The 21,400-nt window shown below is 41.8% G+C and overlaps 1 protein-coding gene across 3 annotated transcripts in view; it reads left to right on the forward strand.

The window, feature by feature from the left end:
* SRPK1 (SRSF protein kinase 1) overlaps window positions 1–21,400 on the forward strand; it is a 91,971-nt gene that overhangs the window by 3,096 nt on the left and 67,475 nt on the right. The window lies entirely within an intron of this gene.

The following is a 21,400-nucleotide window of genomic DNA, read 5'->3' on the forward strand; positions in this document are numbered from 1 at the left end:
GGCAAGCTGCTAGTTGCAGAAGGTGAGTCAGGAAGATTTGAGGAAGAAGCATGCCATAGAGTTTGGTCTTTGGAGATAGATGTGGTTTTGAATTCTGATTTTGCTACTGTTTAGCAATCTGACCTTAAGACAAGTTGGTTAAGGAAACAGTCTTTTTTTTTTGAGACGGAGTCTTGCTCTGTCGCCCAGGCTGGAGTGCAGTGGCCGGATCTCAGCTCACTGCAAGCTCCGCCTCCTGGGTTTACACCATTCTCCTGCCTCAGCCTCCCAAGTAGCTGGGACTACAGGCGCCCGCCACCTCGCCCGGCTAGTTTTTTTTTTTGTATTTTTTAGTAGAGATGGGGTTTCACCAGGTTAGCCAGGATGGTCTTGATCTCCTGACCTCGTGATCCGCCTGTCTCGGCCTCCCAAAGTGCTGGGATTACAGAAGGAAACAGTCTTATGTATAAAACTGACTGGCAGTTTAGTCATAATGAAAACTGATCAGGACCTAAAGGTATAAAAACTAAGCATTTAAATGAAAATTTCAGAAAGTTTTGGAAGTAATACTTTTGGAAGTAATACTTAGGCTTATTTACAGTAAATAGCATCCTTAGTAGTCTAAATAGTCTGACTAAATAGTCGTGTTGTGTCACAGGCAGAAGGGATTTTCAGTCCCCTGGTACTGTAGATCTTAAACCCAGGGTCTTGAAGCTGGTGACAGAAGAACCAAAACTTGGAATTCAGGGTCCCTTTCCAGCTCAGTGTTTGTTAGAGTGGATTTCCTTTGGGTTCTTTTTACTGTGCTGGAGTATTTGACTTTTGGGATTTTTAATTTTCTTATTTAGACAATTCCTTCTTAGTTTTACTTTTTCGGACACTATGCTTTTATTTACTAACATTAACTAGTTGGTGATGATCTCCGTTTTACTTTACAGATAAGAGAATTGAGGTTTGTCAGATTACTCTCCTAGAAAATTGCAAAGCTAGGATTTGAACCCAGGTCTGACATACCGAAAGCCCTGGTTACCAATCATGTGTTTCTAAGTGACAGACCTTTTGGTGTGTCTTACAACAGGTAAGGTAGAAGCTGAGTTGAAAGAGGCTTCTGAATGAGAGACCTCCGTATGCTTGGGGGTTTGGGTGCCCTTTCATGACCTACTGTCCTGTGTCTATGAAACAGCACAATCATCTATCTCCCTCTGAGCATTTGTTCTCAGTGTTTATACCAGTAGCTGTGAGCCTTTATTTGTTTGTCATAAGCTTTTATAATTTAACAGTCTATGTCTGTTTTTGTTTTGTTTTGTTTTTTGAGACAGGGTCTCTTGTCACCCAGGCTGGAGTGCAGTGGCGTATTCTCAGCTCACTGCAACCTCTGCCTCCCGGGCTCAAGCGATTATCCTGCCTCTGCCTCCCAAGTAACTGAGATTACAGGCACCTGCCACCACGTGGGCCCAGCTAATTTTTGTATTTTTGGGGGTAGAGACAGGGTTTCACCATGTTGGCCAGGCTGATCTCAAACTCGACCTCGAGTGACCCACCTTGGCCTCTCATAGTGCTGATACTAGAGATGTGAGCCACCGTGGCTGACCTATATGTCTGCTTTTGAAGTTATTTCTATGGAATGTAATTCCAAAATGGATTTCATACTTACTGATTTTATTACTTTATTAGGAAGTTAGTTTGGACGGTAATTTTCACTTTATTTGCAGTTAAATAATTATGGATTTGGTATACATTTGGTAGTAAAATTAATTCAGCTCTAACACTGATTTGTGGAGTCAGTTGGGAGATATATTGAAAATTTACTTGAATTTGGCCACAAATTAAAAAAAAAAAAACATTTGCAACAGAAAATACTTAAATATCTAACATTTTTATTCAGTAGGAAGTAGAGCCAGTAAATTTGAAACAATTTTAAAAAATGAAATGGTATTTGATGCTTTTTACACTTAGCAGTGCACCTTAGAAATTGGTTCTGTATTCCTTATAGTGCAGCCTTACTATTTTTTTTGAGGTCTACCTTTTTCACTGAGTCTTAGAAATAGTTCCATATCAGGAGAGAAAGAGAACCTCATCTAGCATTCCGTTAAGCTGATACGCCATAATTAAATTTATTTATTTATTTATTTGAGGCAGTCTTCGCTCTTGTCACCCAGGCTGGAGTGCAGTGGTGTGATCTCAGCTCACTACAACCTCTGCCTCCTGGGTTCAAGCGATTCTCCTGCCTCAGTTTCCCGAGTAGCTGGGATTACAGGTGTATACCACCGTGCCCAGCCAACCATAATTTAATTTTTATTAAACATATGTATATACTTTTTTTTTTTTTTTTTTTTTGAGACAGAGTCTCGCTCTTATCACCCAGGCTGGAGTTCAGTGGCACAATCTCGGCTCACTGCAATCTCTGCCTCCTGAGTTCAAGTGATTCTCCTGCTTCAGCTTCCAGAGTAACTGGGACTACAGGCGTGTGCCACCACACCCCACTAATTTTTTGTATTTTTAGTAGAGACAGGATTTCACCGTGTTAGCCAGAATGGTCTCCATCTCTTGACCTCATGATCCGCCCACCTCCATCTCCCAAAGTGCTGGGATTACAGGCATGAGCCACCGTGCCCGGCCTGTATATACTCAAAAAAATGGAATCACTGGACATACTTTTCCCTAGTTATAATTATAATGAGTATTTTTCATGTATTAAATATTCCACTATGGGCTGTTTCCAGTTTTTCACAATTCACAGCTATAGTGAATAATCTTTTGGACAAATCATTGTTCACATCAGTGATTATTTCCTTAAGATAAATACTTAGAATGGTGTATACATTTAAAATATTTTTACTTCATATTGTCAAAATTTTCTCCAGAAAGATTTTTTTTTTTTTTTTTTTTTTTTTTTTTGAGACAGAGTCTCACTCTGTCGCCCAGGCTGGAGTGCAGTGGCGTGATCTCAGCTCACTGCAAGCTCCCCCTCCTGGGTTCACGCCATTCTCCTGCCTCAGCCTCCTAAGTAGCCGGGACTACAGGCACCCGCCACCATGCCCGGCTAATTTTGTTTTTGTATTTTTAGTAGAGACGGGGTTTCACCGTGTTAGCCAAGATGGTCTCGATCTCCTGATGTCGTGATCTGCCCGCCTTGGACTCCCAAAGTGCTGGGATTACAGGCGTGAGCCACCTTGCCCAGCCTTCCTCCAGCAAGATTTAACAGATTTGGCCAGGCACAGTGGCTCAAGCCTGTAATCCCAGCACTTTGGGAGGCCGAGGCGGGAGGATCACATGAGTTCAGGAGTTCAAGACCAGCCTGGCCGATATAGTGAAACCCCGCTTCTACTGAAAATACAAAAATTAGCCAGGTGTGTTGTCAGGTGCCTGTAATCCCAACCACACATGAGGCTGAGGCAGGAGAATCGCTTGAACCCGGGAGGTGGAGGTTGTAGTGAGCCAAGATCGCACCACTGCACTCTAGCCTGGGCAACAAAGCAAGATTCCGTTTCAAAAAGAAAAAAAATTTTAACTAGTTTAACTTTTGTTCATTAAACAAATAGTTTCTGAACTCCCACCCTGTCCCAAGCACTGTTTTCCATATTCGGGATTCAGCAGTGAAAGAAAAACATTCCTGTCCCCTTGGCTACTATATTATTATAGTGGGAGGGGAGACAGAATAAACAATAGACATAAATAAGTAAATTATATAGTATATTAGGTGATAGGTGGAGAGAAAAGAGAAAGATAAGTGGGGGTTGAGAAGTGGAGATAAGGTTACAGTTTCAAATAGGGTGATGGAGGCCACACTGAAAAGGTGACATTTGAACAAAGACTTGGAAGAGGACTGCTCTAGGCAAAGCATTAGAAGTGGGAGTGTTCTTGTATCTCCTGTGAAGCCACCAGAACTAGGTAATATTACTTGAAAAATCTTGCCAAATCCGGTAATCTATAAAGTACCTTGTTAGAATTTTGAATTTTTTTGTCCATTTTTAATATTAGATTGTTGATCTTTTTCTTGATCTTAAGAGCTCTTTATTAAGAATGTATCCTAGCCGGGCACGGTGGCACACGCCTGTAATCCTAGCACTTTGGGAGGCTGAGGCAAGTGGATCACCTGAGGTCGGGAGTTCGAGACCAGCCTGACCAACATGGAGAAACCCCGTCTCTACTAAAAATACAAAAAATTAGCTGGGTGTGATGGCGCATGCCTGTAATTCCAGCTACTTGGGAGACTGAGGCAGGAGAATTACTTGAACCTGGGAGGCGGAGGTTGCAGTGAGCCAAGATCATGCCATAGCACTCCAGCCTGGGTGACAAGAGCGAAACTCCATCTCAAAAAAAAAAAAAAAGTATCCTTTGTTGTGTGGCAGACTTTTATTTCTCAGCTTGTTATTGGTCCTTCAAATGTCACTTATGGTGTGCTTTTTACATAAATTGATTTTTAAAACTGGCAAATCTGTCTTCTCTGCTTTTTCTTTTTTTTTTTTTTTTTTTTTTTTGGGACGGAGTCTTGCTCTGTCACCCAGACTAGAGTACAGTGGCATGATCTTGGCTCACTGCAACCTCCACCTCCTGGGTTCAAGCAATTCTGCTGCCTCAGGTTCCCGAGTAGCTGGGATTACAGGTGCGTGCCACCACACCCGGCTAATTTTTGTACTTTTAGTAGAGACAGAGTTTCACCATGTTGTCCAGGCTGGTCTCAAACTCCTAATTTCAGGTGATCACCTCCCTTGGCCTCCCAAAGTGTTGGAATTACAGGCATGAGCCACTGCACCTGGCCTCCTTTGCTTTTTCCTTTTTTTTTTTTTTTGAGACGGAGTCTTGTTCTGTCGCGCAGGCTGGAGTGGAGTGGCGTGATCTCGGCTCACTGCAACCTCCACCTCCCAGGTTCAAGTGATTCTCCTACCTCAAGGTCAACTGTTATGTATTTTTTAAAATTTGCATTTTTAATTGTGTGTGATTCCCTTAAATATAAATATGTACTTGCAAAATTGAATTTCTAGAACTCCTCTTGTCAGAAAATATTTTGTTCTCTTCTTCCTCTGTAGTTTCATTGGTTAGTAAGTTTTGTTTACATTAGTATGTCTACTACAGTGAGTCCCAGGCTTGACAAATTACCTTTTTCCTTTACATTACTTGAAACCAGCCACTTGTGGAAGTGCCAAAGTGAATAAGGCTGTGGGTGCTTAGGAATTCCCTTATTAAAAGTGAAGAAGGCTGGGTACGGTGGCGCATGCCTGTAATCCCAGCACTTTGGGAGGCCAAGACCTTGAGCTCAGAAACTTGATACTAGCCTGGGCAACATGGCAAGATCCTGTCTTCTAAAAACACAAAAGTTAGCTGGGTGTGATGGCATGTGCCTTTAGTCCCAGCTACTCAGGAGACTGAGGTGAGAGGATCTCTTGAACCCAAGAGGTAGAGGCTGCAGTGAGCTGAGATTATGTCACTGCACTCCAGCCTAGGTGACAGAACGAGACCCCGTCTCCAAAAAAATAAAAAGAAAGATGATCAACTAAAATCAATTTAGACCTTGTGGAATAACTGGCACAATTTTGTGGGCCCACTCTTTTGCTCATGCTCTCCAAATCCTCTCTATCACTGTTACTAGTTTGGGGATATTTTTAAATTGGCTAAAGTATTACAGGCATACCTCGGAGATACTGTGGGTTCACGTTCAGTTCAGAGCACCTCAAAGCGAGTCACACAAATTTTTTGTTTCCCAGTGCATATAAAAGTTATGTTTGCACTGTACTGTAGTCTGTTAATTTTGCAGTAGTGTCATGTCTTTTAAAAATGTACAGACCTTAATTTAAAAATACGTTATTGCTAAAAAATGTTAAGGATCATTTGAGCCCTCAGTGAGTCATAATCTTTTTGCTGGTATAAAGTCTTGCCTCAATAATAATTTTTGTTTAAGAGAGATGGGGTCTGGTACTCTTGCCCAGGCTGGAGTGCAGTGGTGTTCTCATAGCTCACTGCAGCCTCAAACTCCTGGGTGCATGCGTTCCTCCTGCATCAGTCTCCCAAGTAGCTGGGATTACAGGCACATGCCACCATGCCCAGCTAATTTTTTTTTTTTTTCTCCAGGGATGGAATCTCATTATGTTGCCCTCAAACTGGCCTTGAACTCTTGGCCTCAAGCAATCCTCCTGCCTTAGCCTCCTGAGTAGCTGGGATTAAGGGTGTGAACCACTGCACCCAGCTATGGTCTTGCCTCAGTATTGATGGCTGCTGACTGATCTGGTGGCTGCTCAAGGTTACAGTGGCTGTGGCAATTTCTTAAACAATGAAGTTTGCTGCATCTATTGACCCTTTCTTTCACAAAGCTTTTTCTGTAGTATGTGATGATGTTTAATAGTATTTAACCCACAGAGGAACTTGTTCCAAAATTGGAGTCAGTCCTCTCAAACTCTGCTACTGCTTTATCAATTAAGTTTGTTATATTGTAAGTCCTTTGTTGTCATTTCAACAATGTTCACAGCATCTTTACCAATAGTAGATTCCATCTCAAGAAACCACTTTCTGCTGGGTGTGATGGTATGCACCTGTGGTCCTAGCTACTTCGGAGGCCGAGGTGGGAGGATCACTTGAGCCCAGGAGTTCAAGGCCAGCCTGGGCAACATAGCGAGACCCTATCTCTTAACAACAAGAAAAGAAACTACTTTTCTTTTTTAAAAAAAATTATTTATTTATTTATTTATTTATTTATTTTGAGACAGGGTCTCACTATGTTGCCCATGCTGGTCTTGAACTCCTGGGCTCAAGCCATCCTCCCACCTTGGCCTCCCAAAGTGCTGGGATTACAGGCGTGAGCCACCACGCCCGGCTAAGTAACCACTTTCTCATCATAAGCAGCAGCTCCTCATCTGTTCGAGTTTTATCATGAGATTGGAGCAATTCAGTCACATCTTCAGGATCCGTGTCTAATTCTAGTTCTCTTGCTATTTCTACCACATCTGTAGTTACTTCCTCCACAGAAGTCTTGAACATTTCAGTCATGCATGAGGGTTGGAATCAACTTCTTCCAAACTCCTGTTAATGTTGATATTTTTGCCTCTCCCCATGACTGTTCTTAATGGCATGTAGAATCATGAATCCTTTCCAGAAGGTTTTCAATAGATTTTTCCCAGACCCATCAGAAGAATTACTATGGTAGCTATTGTCTTATCAAATGTATTTCTTAAATAATAAGTCTTGAAAGTTGAAATGACTCCTTGATCCATGGGCTACAGAATAGATGTTATGTCAGTAGGCATGGAAACAATATTAATCTCTTAGTACATCCCCATCAGAGCTCTTGGATGACTGGGTACATTGTGAAAGAGCAGTAATATTTTCAAAGGAATCAATTTTTCTGAGCAGAAGGTCTCAATAGTGGCCTTAAAATATTCCGTAAACCATGCAGTAAACAGATGTTCTGTCATCTAGCTCTTGTTCCATTTATAGAGCACAGGCAGATTTAGCATAGATTTTAGCTAGCATAGATTTAGCATAATTCTTAAGAGCCCTAAGATTTTTGGAATGGTAAATTAGTATTGGCCTCAACTTAAAGTCACTAGGTGCATTAGCTGCTAACAAGAGAGTCAGCCTGTCCTTTGAAGCTTTGAAGCCAGTTATTGACTTGTCTCCAGCTATGAAAGTCCTAGATGGCATCATCTTCCAATAAAAGGCTCTTTTGTCTACACTGAAAATCTTCTGTTTAGTATAGCCACCTTCATCAATTATCTTAGCATCTGGGTAGCTTGCTGCAGCTTTTTCATCAGCACTCACTGCTTTACCTTGCACTTTTATGTTATGGGGATGGCTTCTTTCTGTAAACTTCATGAACCAACCTCTGCTGCCTTCAAATTTTTCTTCTGCAGCTTCCTTACCTCTCACAAACTTCATAAAATTGAACAGTTAGGGTCTTGCTCTGGATTGAGTTTTGGCTAAAGAGAATGTTGTGGTTGGTTTGATCTTCTATTCAGGCCACTAAAACTTTCTCCATCTCAGAAATGAGGCTTGTAAGCTGGGTGTGGCGGCTCACTTCTGTAATCCCAGCATTTTGGGAGGCTGAGGCAGGTGGATCACCTGAGGTCAGGAGTTTGAGACCAGCCTGACCAACATGGTGAAACCCCGTCTCTACTAAAAATACAAAATTACCGGGTGTGGTGATGCATGCCTGTAATCCCAGCTACTCAGGAGGCTGAGGCAGGAGAATCACTTGAACCCAGGAGATGGAGGTTGCGGTGAGCCGAGATTGTGCCATTGCACTCCAGCCTGAGCAACAAGAGTGAAACTCCATCAAAAAAAAAAAAAAAAAAAGTGAGGCTTGTATTAGTCTGTTCTCACACTGCTATAAAGAATATTACCAGAGACTGGGTAAAGGAAAGAGGCTTAATTGACTCACAGTTCTGCAGGCTTAACAGGAAGCATGGCTGGGAGGCCTCAGGAAACTTAGAATCATGGTGAAAGGCAAAGGGGGAGCAGGCATCTTCTTCACAAGTTGGCAGGAGGGAGTGTGTACAAGAACCAGAAGTACAAGGAAATACCACACTTTAAAACCACAAGTGTGTGCAAGGAAGTACCACACTTTAAAACCATCAGGTCTCATGAGAACTGTCATGAGAACAGCGTGGGGGGAACCACCCCCATGATCTGATCACCTCCCACGTGGTCTCTCCCCTGACATATGGGTATTATAGTTTGAGAAGAGATTTGGGGTGGGGACACAGAGCCAAACCATATTATTTCACTCTTGGCCCCTCCCAGATCTCTTGTCCTCACATTTCAAAACAATCATGCCTTCCCAACCATCCCCCAAAGTCTTAACCCATTCCAACATTAACTCAAAAGTCCCAAGTCCAAAGTCTTATCTGAGACAAGTCCCTTCCACCTATAAGCCTATAAAATCAAAAGCAAGTTAGTTACTTCCAAGATACAATGGGGATACAGGTACTGGGCAAATGTTCCCATTCCAAATGGGAGAAATTGTCCAAAACAAAGAGGCTACAGACCCCATTAAAGTCTGAAATTCAGCCAGGCAGTCATTAAATTTTAAAGCTCCAAAATAATCTCCTTTGACTGTGTGTCTCACATCCAGGGCATGCTGATGCAAGGGTGGGATCCCATAGCCTTGGGCAGCTCCTTCATGGACTGGCATCGAGTGCCTGTGGCTTTTCCCGGTACATGGTGCAAGCTATTGGTGGATCTACCCTTCTGGGGTCTGGAGAACAGTGGCCCGCTCCTCACAGCTCCACTAGGCAGCGCCCTGGTGCGGACTCTATGTGGGGGCCCCAACTCCACATTTCCCCTTTGCATGGCCCTAGCACAGGGTCTCCGTGAGGGCTCCAACCCTGCAGCAGACTTCTGCCTGGGCATCCAGGCATTTCCATATATTCTCTGCAATCTAGACAGAGATTCAATTCTTGACTTCTGTGCACCTTCAGGCCCAACACCTTGTGGAAGCTGCCAAGGCTTGGGGCTGGAACCCTCTGAAGCAATGGCCCAAGCTGTACCTTAGCCCCTTTTAGCTTTTTCCTCCTAAGCCTCTGAGTCTGTGATGAGAGGGGCTATCACCAAGATTTCTGACATGCCCTGACGACATTTTCTCTATTTTCTTGGTAATTAGCAGCCAGCTTGAATTTCTTCCCAGAAAATGTTTTTTTCTTTTCCATCCCATTGTCAGGCTACACATTTCCCAAACTTTTATTCTCTACTTAGCTTTTAAACATTAAGTCCCAATTTCAAATGATCTGTTTCTGAATACATAAAACTGAATGCTGAATGCTTTCAGAATAACCCAGGTCACGTCTTGAATGCTTTGCTGCTTAGAAATTTCTTCTGCCAGATACCCTAAATCATCTCTGTCAAGTTCAAAGTTCCACAGATCTCTAGGGCAGGGACAGAATGCTGCCAGTCTCTTTGCTAAAGCATAGCATGAGTGACCTTTACTTCAGTTCCCAATAAGTTTTTCGTCTCCATCTGAGACCACTTCAGCCTGGACTTCTTTGTTCACCTCACTATCAGCATTTTGGTCAAAACAATTCAACAAGTCTCTAGGAAGCTCCAAACTTTCCTACATCTTTCTGTTTTCTTCTGAGCCCTCCAAACTGTTCCAACCTCTGCCTGCTACCCAGTTCCAAAGTCGCTTCCACATTTTCAAGTATCTTTATAGAAGTACCCCACTCTCTGTGATACCAATTTACTATATATATTAGTCCATTTCACACTGCTGTAAAGAATACTACCTGAGACAAGGTATATAAAGGAAAGTGGTTTTATTGACTCACAGTTCCACAGGCTTAACAGGAACCATAGTGAGGAGGGCTTAGGAAACTTACAATTATGGTGGAAGGCAAGGGGAAGCAGGCACCTTCTTCACAAGGTAGCAGGAGGGAATGTCTGCAAGAATGAGGAAGTACCATACTTTAAAACCATCAGCTCTTGTGAGAACTCGCTAACTATCAGGAGAACAGCATGAGGGAACCATCTCCATGATCCATTGACCTCCCACTTCATCCCTCTGCTGACATGTAAGGATTACAATTTGACTTGAGATTTGCATAGGGACACAGAGCCAAACTATATCAAGGCTGTTTCTCTTTCTTGTTATTCATGTGTTCACTCCATCTTATTTATTTATTTATTTATTTGAGACAGAGTTTTGCTCTTATTGCGCAGGCTGGAGTGCAATGGTGCAATCTTGGCTCACCACAACCCCCACCCCCCAGGTTCAAGCGATTCTCCTGCCTCAGCCTCCCAAGTAGCTGGGAATACAGACATGTGCCACCATGCTCAGCTAATTTTGTGTTTTTAGTAGATATGGAGTTTCACTATGTTGGTCAGGCTGGTCTCGAACTCCTGACCTCAGGTGATCCACCCACCTCAGCCTCCCAAAGTGCTGGGATTACAGATGTGAGCCATTGCGCCTGGCCTCACTCCAGCTTGTCTTAAAGCAAATCCCGGGCATCATATTATTTTATAAATTATAGACTCTTAATTTTTTTCAAAGCATAGCTACAGTAGTATAATCGCCCTAAATTTTTTTAAACAAGTCGTTAATGTCAAGTATTCAATCTGTGTTCAAATTTTCCTAATTTTCTTTGGATCAGGATCCACAAAGTCTTTCCATTGCCTTTGTTTGAAAAGTCTCTAGTCTTTAACTCTGTGGGTTCTCTGTGGTTCTTTTCCTTGCAAATTTTTTTGGCAAACTACCTATTGGTGGTAGTGTAAACTTTCATCAGGAAGCATCAATTCTGGTTGTCTCTTCTTTTCTGGTGTTAGTGGCTATTGATCCTTGCTTAGATCCATTAATTTATTTAGGGTTTCAAAAATATTCTATTCCTTAATTTATTGTAATACTTCTATAAAGAGAAACTTTATCTCATAACTTTGGTTACCCAGAGAGAGAGTTGACAGATCCCTAGCATGCTCCAAAATGACAAATAAACATTTGAAAATAAACTCAGAAATTTGAACATATTTGTGGTTCAGTCCATTAGAGTGGGGTATTTTTTTTTCCCTACAGTTTTATGGAGGTATAATTAAAATTCATTTTAACTGTGCAATTCAGTGGTTTTTAGTATGTTCATAGAGTTGCGCAAACATCACTACAATGTAAATTTAGGTTGTTTTCATCAACTCCAAAAGAAACCTGGACCGATTAGCAGTCATCCCCCGTGACTCCTGACACTGCCTCACCTTCAACCTTAGGCAGCCACTAATCTACTTTCTGTGCCTATGGATTTTCCTGTTCTGGACATTTCATATAAATTGAGTCATAACATATGTGATCTTTAGTGACTGGCTTCTTTTACTTAGCATAATGTTTTTAATATTCATGCATGGCTCACATCTGTAATCTTGGCACTTTAGGAGGCCGAGACCGGTGGATCGTTTGAGGCCAGGAGTTTGACACCAGCCTGGCCAACATGGCCTAACCCCGTCTCTACTAAAAATACAAAAATCAACTGGGCGTGATGGTACACACCTGTAATCCCAGCTACTCAGGGGGCTGAGGCATGAGAATCACTTGAACCTGGGAGGTGGAGGTTGCAGTAAGCCAAGATCATGTCACTGAACTCCAGCCCAGGTGACAGAGTGAGACTCTGTCTCAAAAAAAAAAATAATAAAATTCATATGTGTTGTATCGTGTGGTTATTTTTATTGCTTGTCCACTGTTTGGCTAATTGGAGTTTTTTTTTCATGATAGCTCCTGAGTTCATTTTACTCAACCTGAGATGTCTTTGATAGCTTTTTAAAATCTGGTATGACAGTATGTCTAGAGGCTTATCTTGTACATTTTCTGCCCCTGGCTAGGAAAGAGCTCTCTCTCCGAGAAGCCTTTTAGTGGGAAATGGTATTTGGAGAACATAATCTGAGTGCTTAAGGAGCTTATTACTAGTGAGTTAGTTAGTCATTGTTTCTAGGCCTTTTCTGTGACTAGAGCTAGGAAATAAGTTGTGTTTTTTCTTTTAAAAAAATCATGAGTTCATGCTATACTTAAACATGGAATCATAGGACCCAAGGATTTTTCTTTGATTTTATATTTCACTCTTCTTTTCTCCCACGCTGAAAATCCCAGTTCTCAACAGCACCATGGTTGCTCATTTTTTTTTTCTTGCAATGTATACACAACAGTCTTAGAATTACAATTCCAGCACTACCCCAACAATATGATTACTAAGGAAGATAACAATTTTTGTTCACTGAGGATGTAGAATCAAGTGACTAAATTTTGTAGTTGCATTGACTAGTTCCTTGCTGTAGGATTATGCTGCCACCTAGTTTCTCAGATTCATGTGTTTCATTTTGCTTTCATTTTACATCATCTTTGACTTTTTTAAAAAGTCCAAGTCTTGCAGAATTATTTGGGTCATCTAGGCTTATTGCGTAAAATAAATACTATATGTAATTTGTGATTATGTTGGTTTTTTTAGAATATGGCTTATGAAGCATACTATGAGTAAGACAAAAGAGAATGGTTCTGTGCTTATTAGAGTGTGTGAAGTATGCCTCCTTCTTTATATCTAAAGAAGAAAAGATTTCTCAGCTCCTGTTACCCTGTGAGAAGATGAGTCCACTATTACCACGTCTTCAGCTTTTTCAAGAGAAGCTAGAACTTTGTTTTTATGTGATTCTTCAGATTGTTTAGTGTTCACAGCTTTTGTCTGTTTTTTATTCTTTGTTTGGGATAAGGTCTCAGTCACCTAGGCTGGAGTGCAGTGGTGTGATCATAGGTCACTGCAACCTCAAACTCCTGGGCTCAAGCATTCCCTCTGCCTTAGCCTCCGGAGTAGCTAGGACTACACCACCAGGCCCCCTTAATTTTTAATTTTTTTTTCTTTTCTTTTTTTTTTTTTTTTTGGAGAGATGGGGTCTTGCTATATTAACCACGCTGGTCTTGAACTCCTGGCCTCAAGGGATCCTCTCACCACCTTGGCCTCCCAGATTACTAGAATCACAGGTGTGAGCCACAGTACCCAGCCCATGACTGTTTTTTATTTTTTAATTTTACTTACTATTTTTTTTTTTTTTTGAGACAGAGCTTCACTTTTGTTGCCTAGGCTGGAGTGCAATGGCGTGATCTCGGTTCACCGCAATCTCTGCCTCCCGGATCCTGGTTCGAGCAGTTCTCCTGCCTCAGTCTCCTGAATAGCTAGGATTACAGGCACCCACCACCATGCCCAGCTAATTTTCATATTTTTAGTAGAGACAGGGTTTCACCATGTTGGCCAGGCTGGTCTCAAACTGCTGACCTCGTGATCCGCCCGCCTCGGCCTCCCAAAGTGCTGGCATTACAGGCATGAGCCACCGCACCCAGCCCATGACTTTATTTAAAAACCATTGTATACTTTTGTTTACAGGCAGGATTCGGCTTGCAGCCTGTAGTATGTAATCTTTGCCTCAGAGTCTTTATGGTGAAAGGTAGGCATTAATAGGCCTACTGTTGCAGGTTCCGTCTCTGAGTGATAGTATTAAGCACAGTTATGGAAGAGCCCCATGGTTCCAAGGGCCTCTTTGGAGGATTAGCTTTGGAAATTTGAAAAAAGATCAACTGTGAAGACCATAGTATCCAGTTTTTCAACTAATTTAACAAGGTATAACTTCAGAAAGTTACCAGAAGCCCACAAAATAATTTGAATACACTTGATTTTCAGATAACTGTAGTAAAATGTTTCCACTAAACACAAAAATCAGTTGGCAGGAGCTAGATAAATAAAAATCATGGCTTGGCATGGTGGCTTGTGCCTATAATCTCACCATTTTGGGAGGCCAAGGTGGGAGGATCACTTGAGCTCAGGAGTTCAAGACCAGCCTGGGCAATTCAGTGGGACCCTGTCTTTAAAAAAAAAAAAAAAATAGCTGGGTGTTGTGATGCACGCTTACAGTTCTAGCCATTTGGAAAGCTGAAGTGGGATTGCTTGAGCCTGGAAGGTCAAAGCTGCAATGTGCCATGATTGTGTCACTGTACTCCAACCTGGGCAACAGAGTGAGACGCTAACTCAAAAAAATATATAATAAAATAATATAAAAATCATGTTTATTTGTACCATGGAGTGCCTTTATTTGTGTTCTTAAAGTTCAGGTGTGTAATTCATTGCTATTGGGTACTTTATCGGTGGCTTAAATGCCTTAAATAATATTGATGAGTATTTTAGGATGGCATATCAAGAAGTTTCAGAAATTTTAATATATATTTTAACTACCACGTAAGAATTGTCACCAATTCTTGTTTGGTGAACAAACATCAATAGTATGAAGTTTGGTACTTGTAGTCAATCATGTTGATAACCTTTTTTAATGTACTCAAATTCTAAAATTTGTGATCTGAGTGTCATAGAGGCCTATGCATTTTGAACAAGGCTAACAGTCCTTTTGTGGGTAGTCTTGTGATTTTTTTTTTTTTTTTTTTTTTTTTGGAGACAGAGTCTCACTCGTCTCCCAGGCTGGAGTGCAGTGGCACAATCTTGGCTCACTGCAAACTCTGTCTCCCGGGTTCAAGTGATTCTTGTGCCTCAGCCTCCCAAGTAGCTGGGATTACAGGCACGTGCCACCACACCTGGCTAATTGTAGTATTTTTAGTAGAAGTGGGGTTTTACCAGGTTGGCCAGGCTGGTCTCAAACTCCTGACCTCAGGTAATCTGTCCACCCTGGCCTCCGAAAGTGCTGGAATTATAGGCGTGAGCCACCACAGCCTCTTGTGAACTTTTGTTTCCTGAAATACTAGGGTAAGCCTTATTTTGTAACTGATTATCAATTACCGTGTAGGCAACCGTATCTTTCTGTTCATTCACTTTGCTTTTTTTTTTTTTTTTTTTTTAAAAAGGGTCTCACTGTGTTGCCCAGGCTGGTCTTGAACTCCTGGGCTCAAGTGATTCTCCCACCTTGGCCTCCCAAAGTGCTAGGATTACAGATGTGAGTCAGTATGCCTGGCCCACTTTGCTTTTAATTATGGTGCTACTCTTCAGCTTATGAACATTTTTTGATGTGCCTCCACCTAGCAATTTGATCAGAGCTGCCAGGTTTTTTCTGTCTACATATGAGCTTGAGGACAATTTCCCTTCTAGTTTTTATGCCTTTTAGAATAGATTTAACAGGAATTGTATTTTGCATTTTCCTTTACTAGAAGAATGTGGTGGGATAAATTAGGTAATTCATGCTAGTATTTCTAGGTAGAAGGATAATAGAGGTATATGCTCATATGCTGTTTATCAAAAAGAGCTTGTCCTTTTGAATTACACAGTCCCGGATTTCAGCCTGCCTCCAACACCATTGTTAGGTGAACATGAGCAGTTTCTTTTGACTTTCACTTCAAGTTGCCTTATCTGTAGATGGCAAGGTTATAAGGATGAAACTGCGTTGAGTGCCTAGGCCAGTACTAAGGTGAAATCAGTTTTCGGATGACTGCTTTCTTTCTTGTGCTTCCTTCTTTACCTTAGATGGGTTTATCTTTGTCTTTTATGTGACTTTTTTTTCGAATTTTTATTTTATTATTATTTTTTATTTTTAGAAACAGGGTCTTACTTTGTTGCCCAGGCTCTGGAGTGCAGTGGTGTGATCATAGCTTACGGCTGCATCACACTGCTGGGCTCAAGGGATCCTCCTGCCTCTGCTTCCTTAGTAGCTGGGACTACAAGCATATGCCAAGACTGGCTAATCTTTTTTCTTTTTTTTTTTTTTTTGTAGAGACGGAGTCTTGCCATCTGGCCCAGGCTGGGCTCAAGCATTCCTCCCGCCTTGGTCTCCCAAAGTGCTGGGATTACAGGCATGGGGCCATTGTGCCAAGCCTATGTGACATTTCTTAATACTATTCGTGTATCCAACTAATAGTTTTAGCTCATGTGTTGGTGTTTCATTTTCATGTATATTTCATGTATATGTATGTGCATATATATATGGTAGAGTTTGGAATATAGTCACCTGAGGATCAGGGTTGAATTATATTTATTTGTATGTAACAGCTGATAAACTTAGGCACTCAAATTTTTATTTTGATATTGTTAGACCCTGGCTGCAGCTTAAGATTTCTGAGTTGAGAAACTTAGACTACTTGTGAGTATGTCTCAGAAGTTAAGTTCAGATAAAATTAGATATGTAAAGGATTATGTCAATTTGCAAAAGAAAAAAATCTTTCAGGAAAAATATATATGGAAAAGGTAGTGGGAGAAATTTAGCATTTATTGAGTTCCATTGTGTGTAGGTGCTAGAACTTAAAATAGCGTCTTGTTAAATCTTTGCATCAGATCTAAGTAAGTGTGATAACTCTAGAAGGGATACAGAGATGACTGGAACACAGTCCTTTCCTTCAAGGGATTTAGGATTTCTTAAGGGAAATAAGTGTACAAACATGATTTTCTTCCATCTTCTGTAACAGTACCAAAAATTGGGTGGCTAAACAACAGAAATTTATTGTCTGACTGGCTAGAAGTCTAAAAGGTGTCAGAGGGTTGATTCCTTCTGAGGGCTGTGAGGGAGAATCTGTTTCAGGCCTCTTTTTTGCCTTGTAGATGGCCATCTTTTCCCAGTGTCTCTTCACATCGTCTTCCCTCTGTATGTGTGTGTCTCTCGACATCCAGATTTCCTCTTTTTAAAAGGACACTAGTCATATTGGATTCAGGCTTATCCTGATAACCTCATCTTAACTTGATTACCTCTGTGAAGACCCACCTAAATAATGTCACTCACAGTTATTGGATTCCAGTATGTTGGACTCCAAAATATCTTTCTAGAAGGGGCACAATTCAGCCTCTAACACAGGCCTCAGAACGTAGTTCGCTGCATTAGGAGATCTTAACCATTCCCCACTCCCAAGACAGAAAAGACTAAAGTTTATATGTAAGTAAACTAAAGTTTCAAAGATGCTTTTTCCAGTCAGCTTTTAGTCTCTCTCTCTCTCTTTAATTTTTAGATTATTTTGTTATGTAAGAGATGGAAATCTCACTGTGTTGCTCAGGCTGGCCTTGAACTCCTCCTGGGCTTAAGTGATCTTCCACCTCAGCCTCCTGAGTAGCTGGAACTACAGGTGTGTGCCACCACGCCCAGCTTTAATCCATCTTTTAGAGCCATAACTAAATCATTTCTAAGACCCCAAACATACCATCTTTTTTATTTTTTTTTCTTTTTTGAGATGGAGTCTTGCTCAGTCGCCCAGGCTGGAGTGCGGTGGCGAGATCTCGGCTTACTGCAAGCTCCGCCTCCCGGGTTCACACCATTCTCCTGCCTCAACCTCCTGAATAGCTGGGACTACAGGCACCCGCCACTACGCCCGGCTAGTTGTTTTTTTGTTTTGTTTTGTTTTGTTTGTATTTTTAGTAGAGACGGGGTTTCACTGTGTTAGCCAGGATGGTCTCGATCTCCTGACCTCGTGATCTGCCCATCTCGGCCTCCCAAAGTGCTGGGATTACAGGCGTGAGCCACTGCGCCCGGCCACATACCATCTTTAAATCAGTTCCTCTTCCTGAATTTCCATTTTCTGAAATCACCATTTTGAATCATTGCAGATAAACTCCAGCATTGCTCACCTCCTTACTCAAATGTCACAACACTACTTAAAATAGCATGAGCACACTGTGTCCCCTTGCCCTACTTAATTTTTCTCTATAGCTCTTTTCATAACCCGACATTGTAGAGCATATATCTCCTGGAGAGACTGAGATAGGACTTTGCTGTCCCAACTTCTGCTGTTCACCAGCTAAAACTCAGGAACCAGATAGGTTCAGATAAATTAGTGCTATTTTTTGTCACTTCATGCTAGAATGTAAACGCAATGAAGGCAGGGACCCTATACTTGCTCACAGCTGCATTCTCAGTGCCTAGAGAAAAGTACCTGGGATATCTACAGACACTCAGTAAAACTAAGTTGAATAAATGAACGAATACTTGCTTGTTTCTTTTATTTTCTACCTACAATGCTAAAATTTATGTTGAGGCACTGTATTAACCACAGGATTAACATATCCTCACAAATGCCCTATGAGGTAGGCATCATTTCTGCTTTCATTTTACACATAAGGCAAGAGGTGCAGAGAGCTTCTTACACTAACAGTTTATTCAGAGTTTTGGAGCTCTGGTACAAACTATGGAGCCAGGATCAAACTCAAGTCTCCTGACTCCAGAGACCTTTGCTGTAACTATTACCTCTGCAGTGGTCCCCAACATCTCTGCTTTCTGGTTCCCCTACATTTTACAAACCACCTTACCAAAGGAATCTTTTTTTTTTTTTTTCCCAAGATGGAGTCTTGCTCTGTCACCCAGACTGAAATGTAGTGGTGGTGCAATCCCAGCTCACTGCAAACTCCGCCTCCCGGGTTCAAGCGATTATCCTACCTCAGCCTCCCAAGTAGCTGGGGTTACAGGCGCCCACCGCCTTGCCCAGCTAATTTTTGTATTTTAGTAGAGATGGGATTTTGCTAAGTTGGCCAGGCTTATCTCGAACTCCTGACCTCAAGTGATACACCCACCTCGGCTTCCCAAAGCTCTGGGATTACAGGCATGAGTCACCGCACCCGGCTCCAAAAGAATCTTTCTAAAGCATTTCTTTTGTAGGGCCACTCTAATGGCTCCACTTCCTTCCATGTAAAGTGCTTCAATGCTTGACATTTAAGGCTCTTCACAGTCTAGTTCTGTTGGGGGCAGAGGTGTAATGGACTTTAACTGAAGAATGAATAATAACTAAAGACGAAAGAGAAATACCTTGTACACATCCCTGTTCTAGGCATTTAGGATACGCCATTGAACAAAAAAAGGCTGTCCTCATGAAGCTTACATTCTGAGAGTGTCTGGAGGAAGACAATAAAATGTCAAGTGCTGAAGAAAAGTAGCAGGGTAAGGGGAATGGCAGAGGGCATGTGGCAAAGACTGCTGTTTCATATAGGAAAGTCAAGGAAGTTCTCTGAAAGGGTGCTACTTTAGCACAGACCTAAGAAGATATGTATAGAGAGATGGGTTGGAGGGGGCAATGAAGAGACAGATCATGTCAGGTCTTGTAGGCCATTGTGAAAAAAAATCTGGAGTGTGGTGGTTGCCTAACTGTGCTTCATTAAAGATCACCAGTGTTTTGTTTTGTTTTGTTTTGTTTTGTTTTGTTTTGTTTTGTTTTGTTTGTGAGATGGAGTCTCTGTTGTCAGGCTGGAGTGCAGTGGTACGATCCCAGCTCACTGCAACTTCCACCTCCTGGGTTCAAGTGATTCTCCTGCCTCAGCCTCCTGAGTAGCTGGGACTACAGGCACGCGCCAACATGCCCAGCTAATTTTTATATTTTTAGTAGAGATGGGGTTTCACCATGTTTGCCAGGCAGGTCTTGAACTCGTGACCTCAGGTCATCCGCTTGCCTCGGCCTCCCAAAGTGCTGGGATTACAGGCGTGAGCCACCGCGTCCGGTGTTTGTGTAGAATTTGTTGACATTTTTGTTTTGTTTTGGAAAATGTAAACTGGAGTTCAGAGGGGTTTAATGTGAACCGGAGGTCAAAGGGCTTTAAAAGGGAGGTTTTAGGGAAAACAGATAAGAAGGCATGCTTGACACTGGAAGAACCTGGCAATATGATAAATTAACTTTTTTGAGATGGAGTCTTGTTCTATTGCCCAGGCTGGAGTGCAATGTCATGATCTTGGCTCACTGCCACCTCCACCTCCTGGGTTCAAGTGATTCTTCTGCCTCTACCTCCCAAGTTCAAGTGATTCTTTTGCCTCAGCCTCCCAAGTAGCTGGGATCACAGATGCCTGCCATCATGCGTGGCTAATTTTTGTGATTAAATTAGCTTGTAAAAAATATAGTAATACATAGTTAAAAAATAATTTCTTTATTTCAGTAGTTTTTGGAGTACAGGTGGTTTTTAGTTACATGAATGAGTTCTTTAGTGGTGATTTCTGAGATTTTAGTGCACCTGTCACCTGAGCAGTGTACACTTAACCCAATATGTAGTCTTTTATCCCTAACCCCCCCATCTTCTCCTCAACCTTAAGTCACCAGAGTCCATTATATCATTCTGTATAAGTCCTCATAGCTTAGCTCCCACTTATAAGTAAGAACGTACAGTATCTGCTTTTCTCCATTCCTGATTTACTTCGCTTAGAATAATGGCCTCCAGCTCTATCCAAGTTGCTGCAAAAGACATTTCATTCCTTTTCATGGCAGAGTGGTATTCCGTGGGGTATAGATGCCACATTTTCTTTATCTGTTCTTTGATCGATGGGTACTTAGGTTGGTTCCATATCTTTGGAATTGAAAATTGTGCTGCCATAAATACTTTAAAAGTCCATTGCGTAGATACATATTCAAATATAATAAACATTCATATTGCAATGTATTGATCAAGGGGCCTGAGTAGATGATCCTTTTAGCAATTACTGGTTTTACCTTATGTGAACAAATTGGTAATCAAATTTAAATAAACAGATACAGGTGACTTATGCAGCTAATAAATATATTCTATTCACCTCTTGTTGGACATTTAGGTTTCTAATTTGTTGCAATAGAATACACAGTAGGCCGGGCGCAGTGGCTCAAGCCTGTAATCCCAGCACTTTGGGAGGCCAAGATGGGTGGATCACGAGGTCAGGAGATCGAGACCATCCTGGCTAACACGGTGAAACCCCGTCTCTACTAAAAAATACAAAAAACTAGCCGGGCGAGGTGGCAGGCGCCTGTAGTCCCAGCTACTCGGGAGGCTGAGGCAGGAGAATGGCGTGAACCCAGGAGGCGGAGCTTGCAGTGAGCTGAGATCCGGCCACTGCACTCTAGCCTGGGCAACAGAGCAAGACTCGGTCTCAAAAAAAAAAAAAAAAAGAATACACAGTGGAAGCCTTTTTAAATAAAAGCTACAGGCTGGGTGCAATAGCTCATGCCTGTAATGTCAGCAATTTGGTAGGCCGAGGCTGCAGAATCACTTGGGCCCAGGAGTTTGAGACTTGTCTGGGTAACATAGTGAGATCACATCTCTAAAAAATTTAAAAATTA

This window comes from Macaca fascicularis, chromosome 4, assembly GCF_037993035.2.
Source record: "Macaca fascicularis isolate 582-1 chromosome 4, T2T-MFA8v1.1".
Taxonomy (NCBI): domain Eukaryota; kingdom Metazoa; phylum Chordata; class Mammalia; order Primates; family Cercopithecidae; genus Macaca; species Macaca fascicularis.